This window comes from Saccostrea cucullata, unplaced genomic scaffold, assembly GCF_032062105.1.
Source record: "Saccostrea cucullata isolate Sc308-1 unplaced genomic scaffold, CSIRO_AGI_Scuc_v1 ctg5427, whole genome shotgun sequence".
NCBI classification, from domain to species: domain Eukaryota; kingdom Metazoa; phylum Mollusca; class Bivalvia; order Ostreida; family Ostreidae; genus Saccostrea; species Saccostrea cuccullata.
Window position 1 is genome coordinate 7430 of NW_026929610.1, and position 15395 is coordinate 22824.

Here is a 15395-nt window from a genome sequence, read left to right on the forward strand (position 1 = left end):
ACTCGCTAAATTGGTTTAAAATCAGTAAAATTGCTTAATTTTAACTTTACGCCCGGACTTACGCCTACCCATGGGTAGACGTAAAATTTTGGCCTAAATTTAGTCAGGCGTAACGATACACTCTTTCATGAAACGCAACTCTTCGTGCTAGTCCCAACTTTACACCGGCGTAGCGCTACGACTGGGCGTACGACCTTTGATGAAACGGGCCCCAGACGTTTGCATTCTTGTTTTATTGAATCCTTATAAATTTTTTCGAATTTTCAGGAAGGGAGTGGAAAATGACCCCAATTTTTTTTCGAAGAATCCTCGTGATCTTTCTGTAAAAAAGTTTGAAGGCATTTTTCTGGAAACTGTTTATAGCATACCTACTAAATATATAAATGAATTAGTTTAGATTTACGTAAGTCCATTCGAGGGAAAAGAGTACATGTACACCAATACTTGCATTTATACATACAATTAACCTAATGAAAAATCCACGACACTTGTTGCAAAGGAAAAAACACTTTGCCAAACATACAAAGTCTACTGCTTAAGAACTTCCTTTCACCTTGACTGTTCTATTTAATATACAACGGTAAATCAGAAACGTTTTCATTTCTGAACACTGCATTTGGAGATTCAAAACAGTACAAGGTAAAGTATAAACGAGTAGCTAGCATGACTTTATTTTTTTTTAAATGCATGTGTATAGCGATTTTTTGGAAATGTTTTTGAGGTCTTTGTTTTTAATTTGAAATAAAAGCGTTTTAAGAATTATGTTGTTACCAATTAATAAACCATGAGTGTCGATAATAATTTTTCAAAATAATTTTTGTGCTGTTTTTGTAATTAGAAATAATTTAAACTTAAGAACAAATAATATAAACATTTTTTGTCTTTGGAGGAGACTTAATATAATATCATGGCACAAGTTTAGAAAAGTGGATAATTCTTTGATTTTATTCTCCTTAGAACTGGAAAATGAAATAGACTTAGGAAATATTGGTAATATAAAAAAAAAAACAAATATAGACAAATTACAATCAGTACAGGTTTACAGGTGAAACAAATTTCAGAATGTGTTATCTTGGTTCAAAACGTGTACATTTTAATATAATATTAAGAAAAATATATCAAGCCAGGTGAATTTTAAAAAGAAAATCAAAATGACAAAAAAAAAATCAGCAATATCATATAGGCAAAATTTTACCATTTTTGCTTTCCCTAATAAAATTCACTTGGTTTCGTATATTTTTTATTTATCATTTTATATTATCATTTTGCGCGCACGTGCGTGCATGTGCTCGCACGTGTAACACGTGAAATGACCAATATAATTGATATAGCCTTCACTTTTTAAATTTTTGAACATAGTCATACATTATGAAGATCTACAGCATGATATATAAGAATAATCATGAACGCACGCACATGCACGTGTGATGCAATCTGATTGGCTAAAACTTTAAATGCCTAAAACTTTCTTGGTTCTCAATAAATCAGGTTTAAATTTCGAATATGGATATATATAATGAATGCCTACATAATACTACTATCAAAAGTAAATGCAAGGACGTGCATGCACATGCGCACGCACACAATGCGTTAAACGACCAGTTTTATACTTGAGTTTTTTATGTTCATGCAGAATTAAGAACTTCTAAATGTCAAGACATGTAACATACTGAAGCAGATCTTTCGACCCTTGACCTTGAAACTTAGGTCAAGGTCGTTGGTAACCTGAATAAAATGTTGATATAAGCTATTTACCAAAATGACCTTGACCTATGAACTTGAAATCGACCTTAACCTTTGTATTAAAATATTTGATGTTAGTTTCCAAAGTATATAGAAATTATTAATTTATACAGAAAAAAACAAAATCGAAAGTAGAGACAATCAAGTAATTCATTTATGAAAGCGTGTTTCCTCTTAGTGTTATATAATAATAGTCTATTGAACTTTTTATGACTAATATAATAAGGATTTAACTTGAAACGTGATTGTACATTTTTTTTTTGCTGGACACGAGTACGTTTTTATTAAGTTTTAAGGCATCTTATTAATTAAAAATTCTGTATGCGATAAATAACTAATGATAATTTATGGAAAAGTATAACAAAGTACAACAAATATTTCAAAAGAAAGTTGATTTAATTCATTTAATAAGGGCAATGAAAATGTTTAAAATATTTATCATCAGAAATGTGACACACCGTGTTACACGGTGCACAGAAACGCTGACTTCAAAGACGCCGACAAGGTTCGAGGTCCACGCTAAAGCGTGGACTTGCTGTCCAAGGGGCCCCGTGTTTTTTGCGGAAAACTCGAGGCCTGTATTGTACTTTGGTTGAATTATAGGTTTAAAAAAAGTACATATATATGAAATAACAAACCCTTCGACGTGTTTTCCTGTTGTTAATGTTTTAGCAGGTCGTTCAGTCTGGATAAGGGTTTTACATAGCGCTACACAAAATTTTAGGTCTCTCGCTGCTCCGCCTTAACGTCAAAATCCATTTTTTCGTCGTAATCAGATTCCTATACCACGCTTTATTTTTTTTAAGGATCTCCATATTCCTGATCAGAATTCCAACAAAAATTTGATACATAAATTGAATTATTTTTGCTCTTAGTATGGGTCCAATAAGGGGTTGAACGTTGGTGATACATATTTTTAATATCTGATTTCGTGACTGATCCAGGTACCCTTACCATTGACACAAGTTTATGCCACTGAAGAAAAGAAATTTAATATTTGTAAATTATATCTTGTTTTTATGAATTTTTAATGTTTGTCAAACGTACATGAAAATTTTCACCGAAAGATGTTCATTAGAAAGAAAAATATACACAATGTCTAAATAATTTCCGAACAGCCCTCGTATTAAGGCAGGTATACACGGTAAGATTTGTATTATAAGATTTGTATTATAATACAAAATCTTACTGTGTATACACTCTTAATACAGTGTATCATAAGATTTTTCGAATCTTATAAGATTGTATTAAGAATAGAGCAATGTTCTATTTCCTAATACAAGTCTTAACTCACCTTTCACTTTCAACCAATCAAATGTACTCACATTGGGGGTCATCCTATTTATATTATTACTAAATAAAGCACATGGTAAATAATAATGGCCGACTTTTCGAGTAAAGGTATCGAAAAACTCGCGGTTTTATGGGAAGTGGAAGAGGACTTGTGGAATATATCAAACTGTAGCTACCACAAAAGAGATGCTAGAAGCAGAGCTTATTATTATCATTTTATTATTTTGACAGAGAGAGAAATATGACAGGAGAAAACACGTGGGAATAATCTTATAAGATATGTATTAGCGTGTGTACAAGAAAGTATTATAATACAAAAGTATTATAATACTTGTATTATACTACAAATCTCATCGTGTATACCGGCCTTAAATTGTTGATACAAGATCGTTTTTCCCTACGTATGCATTCATACGTAGTACATATCAGATACATGATTATACTAAGTGAATTAATTATTTTGAAAGAATTTAAATATACACGTATATGTACTGTGTCTAGAATAATTTTTAAAAAAAATACGTATCAGACTCGCACATAAATTCTGCTCTTTGATACCGATACTCCGCGAATCATTGGACAGGTTCAGATAAGGATTATTGCAGTAAGACTAACACTGAAAATCTGTAATTATGTTAAATATGGGGATAAAAATTAAATGCGGTAAACTCGAAAATCTACTGAACAGGCAGAGATGATAATCTGGTAAATTTCATTCATAAAAATAGTGATCAACTTAGTAAACACGCTAAGTACAAAAATCACAGCCGAATTTTTGGCAAGATAAATATACTTACTTCAGTAAGAATATTACTTCATTCTGCAATATATCGTTTGAAAAATTAAAAGACAAAAAAAAAACGGTTTGAGAAAACATAGATATTTAGCGAGTTTTAAAAATGCCCCCCCCCCCCTTCTAAAAAGCGATACGAATCAGCTGGTTAAAACTTTATCAGAAGTCTGTAAATTCATGTTGTTTTATTTTTTAATCTTAATCTGTGGAATACATGCTTATTTTTGTCTGAAAAAGGATAAATAATTTAACAAAGTACATGTAAGTTTATAATCCTTGTTGTAGTGAAACCTGGAAGATGAATTTCGCATTATATCAGTTGAGTGTGTTACATGTATACACTTGCTGTGGTCAGAGCTAAAGAATTTGAAAGGTGTGATAAACATACGGCGCCCCTCGCCCACCGGCAGAGACCCAATGTATTTTTTAAACAGGTGCGACTCGGAACTGACCATAAGATTGTTTCAAATCACAAGAGAAATTCTGTCCGCGTAAACAGACTTTCAAGGTCACCTAGCGTCATGGGATTTTGATTGGCAGGTGATGCACGAGAATTTTGTGCATACAGCATATACACAGAACGAAGTGATTGCATTAAATGATTGCATTAATGAACAAAAGTTGTGGCAATTAAATAGAATAATTATTATAGAATGATTAATTGTGACCCCCGTAACTTAAATAAAACGAAGAATTAAAAAAAAACTACACTCTATTAGAAGGGAGTTGTATGAGTCTCTCTCTCTCTCTCTCTCTCTCTGTTATTGCTTTTTATACACTTTACAAGAAAAGAAAAACTTATCAGAATAAAGAAAATCTTTTTAAAATAATTACTGACCCTGAAAGGATTTTAAAAACATAACGTAGTGAATACTACTCTATGAAAATAGTGTTTGCTGTTACGAGAAATGCGCTTTGAAATTGCATTAATTTTGTGTTTCTGCTGACAATTTTCGCATCCACATTCAGAATAATTCAAGATGAACAAAATAAATGTATTTTAATAAGGAATATGTATAATAATGCTTGGATCGTACACGAGTACTGTACATGTTAAAACCATGAACGTAAATACAGCTCGGATTTTATACTATACAGTGTATGTGTCACGAATGCAGCTCTCCGCCATTTTGTCTTCCTTTGTTACATGAGATTAAATTATTCATTTAAAATAAAATTCATAATTTTGATTTTGTAACGTGGATAAATAATTTTACTAAAATATAAATTTCTAGACACATTCAAATGAAAATCATTCAATTTTTTTTGTTTACCGCTATCTACTCTCACTATCATGCGTGCCATTCAGAGTCCAATATCTGGTAGAATAAAAACGATTATATATATACATAAATTAAAGTTATAAACTGTCATCAAAATTTATTCTTAAATTTTTATCAGAAAAAAAAAACGATTTTATCTGTAATACTATATACACGGTGCAGCTTGGAGGAGAATTTTCTGGACACGCAGTGCGACACGGAGCGAAATTTACTGGACACGGTGTGACACGGAGGACATTTTCTGAGATTTTTCTAGACACGGTGCGGCACGGTGTGCCTACCTGTATATTTCAAATCCACACACACTGTGCTACACCGTGTACACGGTGTAACACAGAGCGTTTCACACGGTGTTTTTTTCACCGAGCGATGCGGAAAACTCGTGGCCTGTACTGTATAATCCAACGCTCCGGACGACCATCAATTTTTACCGCTACGGAATTAAAAACGTTGGCCCTCCCTGCATAAATCGACACTGCATACTAAATCATCCTGTATTTATGACGCATGAAAAAAATTAAACAAGTGTAGCAACAGAACATTTTTTTTAAAAGAATCGTTTAAGAATATAGACAGTTTGATTTTTGTATGGTTCATGTATAATAACAAAGGAAGGAGAGTAAATGCTTCCCGATCGTTCACATGCGAAAACATCCCCGGCTACCTTGACGTTAAAATGACGTACTGATGCTGCTCCGGGTGGATAGACATATGCATGTTTATGATTTCACCAGAAATTATCTACTTATCCTAGAAATTAGAAATTTTGCATCGCTGTTTAATTTGTTCTTCGTTCAAGGTTGACAATTTTTTTCTGAATTTATCTCTGTCTCTTATGGAGTAAAAGTAAATTTCTCAATAATTTCCGAACAGCCCTCGTATATCTGAATTTTTTTTTATTCGCGGGATAGAAAGATATGTTAATCGCTTAACCAACATGCCATAATCATCTTGCATATGCATGTACAGCATGTACGTGTGCGCGCATGCATAACGTTTAACGATATATAGTTGATAGTTGATATCATTGTAACTTTTATATTCTTAAATGAAATCCTTGGATACTTAGCATATATATAAAAGGTCTTATAGGAATGAGGCACGGAAAGGGACATGGGAGCGTTTGGGGAACATCTGTAACGGTCCCCGTTACAATTAGCACTAGTTGATTTATGACATTAACTTGTACTGGATATCATCAAGATATTAAACATCGTTTGGCTACATTGTATTCTTTCTTTAAGAAAAAAATATTTCTTTCTAAGGTCTGTTCCTTAATATAATAAATTAACTCTTCTCGATTTCGCCTCAATAAATTCAATATGTTAAACTGTGTTTGCTTGTACAAAGCAGAAACTTTACTTGCGGCACATTCCTCATGATTTTTCTTAAAGACAATAAGGGAACATGTATTTACGTCTCAAAACAGTACACTGGATGTTGCTAGATAAAAAATTGATTTAACGAGGCCGAGTCTAATTCGAGTGCGCATCACTTTGCGTAGCTTTTTAATTTCATGCAGTCATTTGTGTGATAGTACACCTTTTAAAAGGTTTTAATACAAAATTAACATTATTTGCAACTCCTTCTGATCTGAAAATATGATTTTACGACAATTATTGGAAAAAGAACTTTGAAATGGCTCTAACAACGTCACCATTTTCGGATTTTGTAAGCAATGCATGACGCTGAAGAATGACGCAGGACTCGCTTGTATGTTAAAGACCTCCATGGATATTTTACTAAAAACTGATGACATAACTGACAAAACATACTAGCAATATAAAAATTGCTATTTATGCCGAAAAGAACTGTATGCACCGATAATTCATCAGCAAAGATATGTATTTCTAGAGTAATATGGCAATTTTACAGGTATTTGTCTTCGAAAAAATAAACTTAGGAATTACTACCTAGACTAATCGAGATGGTGAACTTTTTTGAAATTTCACAATTTGGTGACCTTTTACATTTACTTTCATTTACTTGAATGAAAAGGAAATCGCTAGGGCAGAAGTACAAAATATATGAAAAAAATGTAATAATTTGGCTATTTTCCAACAAATTCCCATAGTGTCCAATAGTAAAGTTTGACAACATTTACGATGGCCCACTAAGAAATCGGGGTGGTAAACATTCGATTTTTTAATCCTAAAACAATTAATATAACAGTAAAAATTAATTATCAAAAAAATATCAAAATCCCTAGGGCAGAAATAATTAGACTCGGCCTGGTTAAAATGACATGCCAAAAATCTAATCTTTGAATTCATATGCTTGAATTGTATTGTTTATTAAATCGATGTTAATTTCATTTTAACAGATGAAGTTGATGCAAGTCGTCATTTTGGTTTTGCTACTTTTTGTGCTTAACGCCATTGCAGCACGATTGCAAGGAGAACATGGTTTTATAAGCCCGGAACACAATGCATCGTCTCCTTGGATTGATTGGTGGAAATGTTGTCCTGGATGGTAATTTTATTTTAAGTTTTTGCAAATAATTTATTCAACGTGTAGAAATATTATGGAACACAACCGCACATATGCACACCATCATACACACACAATGAGAGAGAGAGGGGGGGGGAGATAACTTCTGAAAACAGAAAAAAAATTGAATAACAAATTTCGTTGGTTTTTGCATCATGTTGCGCAATTATGATTATTAAGAAAAGCTTTTTTAACACAAATATATTTTCAAAGGAAGTTTTCAGATTTTTAAAACAATATAACATGTATAATAAAACCTTTTTATTTTAAATTCAAAGACTTTACAAAAGAAATGAAACAGGTTAAGAACAGTGATCGATCTCCAAGAAAAAAATCAAATGCTGTATCTAGTATCTAATAGGTTAATACATCCTTCGCCGTCCAGTCATATCCATCGGAAGTCTTATGTATATGAATATGTAGATGGGATAACCCGTAGTCAAATTTTGCATAATAAACAAAGTCTTACAATTTGTTATCCAATATGTCAGTTAACATACAAATCCAATAACATGTTTAAGTATCTACATGTAACAAACAAATATATGATTTATGTAAGGCCTAGAGCATTAATTGAGAGTTGAATCTAAAAAAAGATGTTGAAATCCACAAAACGTCAACTTATTTAATTTAAGCTTTCCATCATGTTATTGAGTAATTTTAGGAGGGGGCGTAAAACACGAATTGCAGTTTCTTATGGTAAATGACTACATTGATAAGAAAAATTAATGATAACAAGTAACAGCTTTTTAAAAAGCTTGCCTGACTAATGATATAACCTATAAGCATGATAACCCTAACAAAAAATACTATAGTTAACTATAGTGATAACTTTGACACTTTGAAAACTTTGATTAACTATAGTGATAACTTTGACACTTTGAAAACTTTGATTAACTATAGTGATAACTTTGACACTTTGAAAACTTTGATCAACTATAGTGATAACTTTGACACTTTGAAAACTTTGAATAACTGTAGTGATAACTTTGACACTTTGAAAACTTTGATTAACTATAGTGATAACCTTGACACTTTGAAAACTTTGATTAACTATAGTGATAACTTTGACACTTTGAAAAACTTTTATTAACTGTAGTGATAACTTTGCCACTTTGAAAAACTTTGATTAACTGTAGTGATAACTTTGACACTTTGAAAAACTTTGACGAAAACTTTTACACTTTGAAAAACTTTGGCGAAAGCTTTGACACTTTGAAAAACTTTGGCGAAAACTTTAACATTTTGAAAAACTTTGACGAAAACTTTGACACTTTGAAAAACTTTGACGAAAACTTTGACACTTTGAAAAACTTTGGCGAAAGCTTAGACACTTTAAAAAACTTTGGCGAAAACTTTGACATTTTGAAAAACTTTGACGAAAACTTTGACACTTTGAAAAGCTTTATCGAAAACTTTGACACTTTGAAAAACTTTGACACTTTAATTTACTAAAGTTAATTATAGTAAACTATAGTTAACTATAGTTAACTATAGTATTTTTGGTTAGGGAAGTTATAAACGTTTTCATTGGGGGGGGGGGTTAAATTGTTTCTCTAGAGTAAATTATGAAGATATTGCACAAAACATCATGCATTCAGTTTAAGTTGCATAATATTCATCAGAGCAATGGAAAAAGAATGCATTTTATATAAATCGTATACATTGTTTGTATCTCAATTAAGAAATGAAATCATGTACATTTCCCGCTGTAGATTCGAACCCGCAACGAAAAGATGAACAACTCACTCCGCGAATCTAACAATGGTTCTAGAGGATGAAGTAAATAAGGGAAAACACTAAATTAAATGTAATTGATTAATGATGGAAAGCATGGCTACATGTAAAGGTTACATAAATTAGATTCAACTGCATTGGCTTTGAGGAAGACAGTTGAAAATATGATAATTACAAGAAATTGGGAATCGTAACGGTTATGACTGACATGAAGGATATGTTTAATAGTTTCTTTGGTATGCCAGATCATCAAAGATTTTTAGAAACGTGGGATAAATAAATTCCTATATGCTTAAATGACCCAACAAACTTGACGGCGATAAATGAATGGCGACAGGTGCTGATTGAGGAAGCTTTTCCCAGGGATGAGTGGTCTACATCAAAAATATTTGTACGTGCAAAAAAGTAATTAATTTTCTCGATGCTGAAAAGTGAGAGGACACTTTCATAAGCCTATATACTCTGTTTTTGTAGGAGGAAACCCCACTGGAGGGGGGGGGGGTATGATCAGATGTATATTTGGCCAGTGCATCCTCTTAAGAGGTTGTTGTTCGTATCGGTTTTATTACTTTAAATGATGTAACTTCTCACTCATTTCACAAATGTTTCTTTTTTCCAAAGCTCGACCATGAGTCCGACAAAAAAGAACATACTTTATATCATTCATGCAGAATAGTCCAGGAAAAGGGCGCAAAAACTTACACGTGACATATTGGCGCAAAATGATTGTGTCATCCCTTACACAGAAGACAAATGGACTAATCCAGTAGTATAGAAAGACAGAAAAAAGGTCAAACGGACATGACTTTATGAGAACTCGCATGAAATAAATAGCTGCAAACAAAAAGCTAAAGGAAATAAATATATGAATGTATTGTATCAGCAATATGGTTATTTTTCTACTAACTGTTATTGCTGAAACGCATGTAACAAAGTCCAATGATAATCTGTATGCACAAAATTTTGCTGGCTAACTGTGATATCTTAGCTTCGCACCTAGGAAATTTTGATCCTTAGTAGTGCCTGACGCCGTGACGTCAGGCAAAAACGCTGAATTATTAACGTTTGTCATTCAATGAGTTCTTTGTTAACCTTTTTTGTCTAAGAAATACAATGTTTTTTTTATCTATATGGTGACTGCATTTAAAATCAATTACTTACATTGTGCAGACAGACGGGTTCAACATGTACACATTATCAAAAATGATCGAGCAAAATGTATAATTTTGTATCGATGGATGATTAAACTTTCTACATTATTTATTAAAGCTGACATGAATTCTTAAAAACGCAACATTTTCATCTATGTACGACTTGTTTCATACCAACTATAGCCGTATTCCGCCATATTTCTTCCAGATACCTTGCCTCATTGTAACGATATATACCCCAATGCGGTCGTTACGCTTGAATGATTTTTTGGTTTGGGTATCGACTTGTGCACATCTCCGATGGTAAAGCATATGAGAACACATGAGGTGATCAAGACATTTCAAAAACAAAATAAACAACATAATACAGGTTGGGAACAATCGCCCAAATGGGATATAATAGTCCGTTCGGGATATAATATCCCAAATGAGCTATAAATTTACAGTGCAAAAATTGAAAATTTTTATTTTGGCTGTAAATATCCAAAATCCGCATCAGAACACTTAAAAAGGAATAACTTTTGGTTGAAAAGTTTTCCTGTATGCCCATTGTTTCGGAGATTGATCCCTCGGAAGTTCCTTAACTTCTTGGGGATCAATCTAACAAACGGTAGGATTTCAGAAAAACTTACTTACCAAAAGTTATTCCATTTTAAGTGTTTTGATGCGGATTTATGATATTTATTGTCAAAATAAAAATTTTCAATTTTTGCACTGTAAATTTATAGCCCATTTGGGATATTATACCCCAAACGGACTATTATATCCCATTTGGGCGATTGGTCCTAACCTGTAATAATCATAATTTTGAATGATTATTGATTTGAATCAAAAGAAAAAAATGCAAGCTTGGAAGAGAAATTTAGATGCATGAGTACGTATTTTACAGTGCGCCAATTTATGCAGAATAAACTTGAAATAAAAAGCAGTAAAATCTGCAAACACATTTTGAAATTATATTATTTGAATGAACAAAACAACCAACGTCTTTGATTTGCAGGTCCTAAAGATGCAATTGATGCATATCGAGAAAACGCCTCGAACACTGTAAACGGACCCATACCTGGAAATAAGGTTACTGCATCGGTTCAAAGATGTGCACAAGTCAAGTGATATACACTCTGAATCCCATTTATTGAAATATGCATCACAAAAAAGAAATAAACTCCATAAAAGCTCAATAGTAAACACACTGTCATTACTCCTTACAGACTAGCACGCCGATACACTTAGTCCGTGCTGATCACACTTTGGTCAGGGAAAATATCACAAGTGGAAAGACAGTTATTTGGTATTTGCGCTGCTGAAAAGGGGGGGGGGTTAAAGTATTATAACTGCTGTTCATAAGCTATAATTGTGAATAGTCTATCTACATGTAGTTCTAATATACATTCTATACAAAGTCATGTACATGTATATAGTCTGCAGTTGGTTTGCGTCGCAAAATTCATTTGTCCATTATAACTGATTATTTGAGTACTAATCTCAAATCTAAACCAAGTAATTTGAGGTACGGTAATTATTACTTCAAATCTTAAAAGCAATTAACCAGAATGCAAATTTTTATGTGTACATCTATACGTTCTTCAACACACACACGCACACGGAGAAAGGCCATCCCCTGTTCAGATTGATATTTAGGCATTTGATTTTTTAGGCGCGGGGGGGGGGGGGGGGGATTGCAAAAATAATTGACATGACCGTTATTAAAATATTCTTGGAAGACAGACATTTCTGCCCAATTCAATTTTGAAGTTTTTTTAAATGTGTCACTCCGACACCAAAGTATGTGCATTTTGAGGAATGTAACTGTTTTATGTTGTTACAGAGAGTCTTTCGAGATTTCAGTATCCCTGCCTGATAGTCTAGCTGTTTTTTTTTTTTTTTATATAAATATAATTTCTTTAGGAGTATTTGGGAGATAATTTTAAAAGCTAGTTTAGGGATACTTGACACTGGTTGAATACGGATAATTTTTATTAACTCTTTTGTATATTGAACTAACTCTCTCTCTCTCTCTCTCTCTCATCCGTTAGGGCAATAATAGGTATAAGATCCTACGCACTTTGTGCTGTACCATTTATCAAGCCTTAGAACTGATCAAGGATTTTTCTCAGGCGGGTGGTCGAAACTTCATAATTTGAATAATAATTTTATTTTGGACAAGATATTAACCCAAACGCCAAAATTGAAAGAGAAACTATAGGTATTGTGAGCAATGAGCTAACTAAATGATACCCGCCTCCCATATGGTTATAGTGGCAAAGTCCATATTTTGCTGTTGTCGCTAAACCCCAAAAATATGTCGAATCAAAAAGCAGGCATGTAGCATCGTATTTGAAAGTGGGAGGGGGGCAGCCAGAGAATTTTTTTTACTTACCTGAAAAACTTGACAAGCAAAAAAAAAACCACTCCTTCAATTAACATAGCATAAGTTAGGTCGCGGTAAAAAGTGGGGGGCAGTCCACCCCCCCCCCCCTGTTGCTACACCCCTGAAAAGTGAAATAGGAGTTGCACAATGGTAATATGTAATAAACCTAAGACTCTGTGAAAGTTTCATTTAATTTCACTAAGTGGTACAATTAAGATGATTTGCGGATAAGATATTGGTACCCCAAAGCGTAAGAGACAGACGCACGGACAGACGATTACTATATACCCTCCCACTTTTCAAGCGGGGGATATAATAAACGTGAAATATACATCGCATGAATTGGAAACATTGGGAACTTTCTCAAATACCTTCTCAAACGTGTCGAACCTGTACCTGGACAATAGACAAGAATTTGTCAAAAGCTAATTGTAGGTAGAATGTGGAATTCTCACGTGGAGTTTGCTCTCTCTTCCTATATGTTTTTTCTAATAATCATTAATTATTTATGTCTAGAAATTTAATTCACTTTAAATTCTATTTTCATTATCATTGTACCACAGAATCAATCTCGTTTATTTTACCCCTCGCAACAAGTTGCATGAGGTATAATGTTTCTGACCCGTCAGTCAGTCCTTTCTTTATTTCTTTCTTTCTTTCTTTAAATTTTCTTTCTTTTTCTTTTTTTTTTTTTGTGGTCAGCGCAACTTCTCTTAAACAACTGCACAGAGTTTTGTCCAACTTTGCAGATATTTATATGAGACAATGTTTGTGTAGATTTGCACATCACCAGTTCCGAATTCTTTATTTTTTCGGGATTTTCCTCACTTTTACATTTAGATTTTTGGCCATATCTTGAATATAGAGATGAGCAGCTTGTCAGCGCAACTCCTCATAAACCGCTGCACACAATTTCGTCAAACTTTGCAGATATTTAGGACACAATGTGTATAGATGAGCATATTACAAGGAAATTACGATTCCTTTATTTTTATTCTGGGAATTTCAGCACTTCGAATTTTTGGGGAGCGTGGGGTATGTGAACTTGCTCACTTTTTCTTTCATTGTGCATAAAATTATAAATAACTTTAAATCAAATCATATCAGGTCTAATAAAGCTAGTACACAGTATTTATTTGATAGTAATTGATCATAAAGAAATCCAATCTGTTTCAGACGTTTTTCTTAAATCATTTTTTATGAGAGTGTTAATATGCATGTTTTACTACCCCCCCCCCCCTCCTATCACAGAAAAATATCTTCAAAAGGTGAATGATTCGTAATAATGCATGCTTTATTATAAATTTAATGAAGATAAACCATGTAGTCATAAATTTTATTTACAACATTTACAGACAAGAGTTATGTTTATTTTTGAAAAAAAAAATTCAACCAGCCCCACTGAGCTTTCAAACTTTGATATTTTCCCTGATCAAATAAAATGATCGGCATGGGCCACGTGTGTCCAAGCATCTTTTACTGTTGAGTTAGCAATGGATTACATGACTTCTGAGATGCATTTTTCAATAAAAGTAAAATTGGATAATTCTTTCGACATGTGCACATCCCTGTAACGATAGCAGTATTCAGGTAAATGTTTTATCACTGCGTTTGACGCGTTTTCTCGACCTGCATGGATTTTTGCTGTACATGAATGTATTCCGTGTTAGTGTACTTTTTATATTGCAGCAAATGCATTCAAAAATAAATTAATTCTGGGTATAGTTCTATTTTTTGTTGAATTTTTACTTTTCAAACATGTAATTGGTCAGTTTATGGACTTCTAAAAACTATGCTTTTGGAGATGTGTACATGTCGACAGACAGACTAGAAAATCACTCAAGTGAAACAATTCTACAAGGCTATATATAGCAGGTACAGGTGACCAAAAGTTTTCAATTAAAAATGGCGGAATCGAAGAAATATGGCGGACAAAAGGCGTACAGGAACGTAGTAAGTCGTACAAAGATGAAAAATGATGGCTTTTTAAGAGTTCATGTCAGCTTTAACCTTATCAACCATTTTAATGTTGTTAGCGAAAGTGTTGTGAACATATAATCTTAGCATGGTTAGGAGGGTCGCAGTTAGTAATTCTAATTCTAAAATATTTACTTGTTCAATTACTGCTTTAATTAAAAAGGTGTACCACTTTTTAATATGATACTGTAAAAATGCCATTTTATTTTCATTTTAAATAGCATTCATATTAATTCTTTTTTTTGTAGGTGAACTAAAGACGCAGCATAATCATATGTTTGAAAGCACGTCTAAGAGTCTTAATTTCCAAATAAATTTCTATTAAAAAAAATCAGTTTTTGTATTTTTTGCTTGTTTAATACAAATCAAATATCTATATTACCTTTATCTAAAATGAATGACATTACTGATAGTTTCAAATGTTTATTTAGCTCTCATTGCAATATACATATACGAATGGTATTCAAATTGATCTTAAACCCCCTAAAGAAGAAGGGAAAAATAAATATATTTTAAACGTTTTAGAAAAGCAATGATTTTCAAATATTTCTTTTACG

At 32.7% G+C, this 15395-nt stretch overlaps 1 long non-coding RNA gene across 1 annotated transcript; it reads left to right on the forward strand.

Annotated features, from left to right (window-relative positions):
- Window positions 1-577: 577 nt before the first annotated feature.
- Window positions 578-15157, forward strand: LOC134281409 (uncharacterized). Its single transcript, XR_009995084.1, has 3 exons — window positions 578-639; window positions 7436-7584; window positions 15087-15157. It is a non-coding gene; the product is annotated as an uncharacterized LOC134281409 (long non-coding RNA).
- Window positions 15158-15395: the final 238 nt, after the last annotated feature.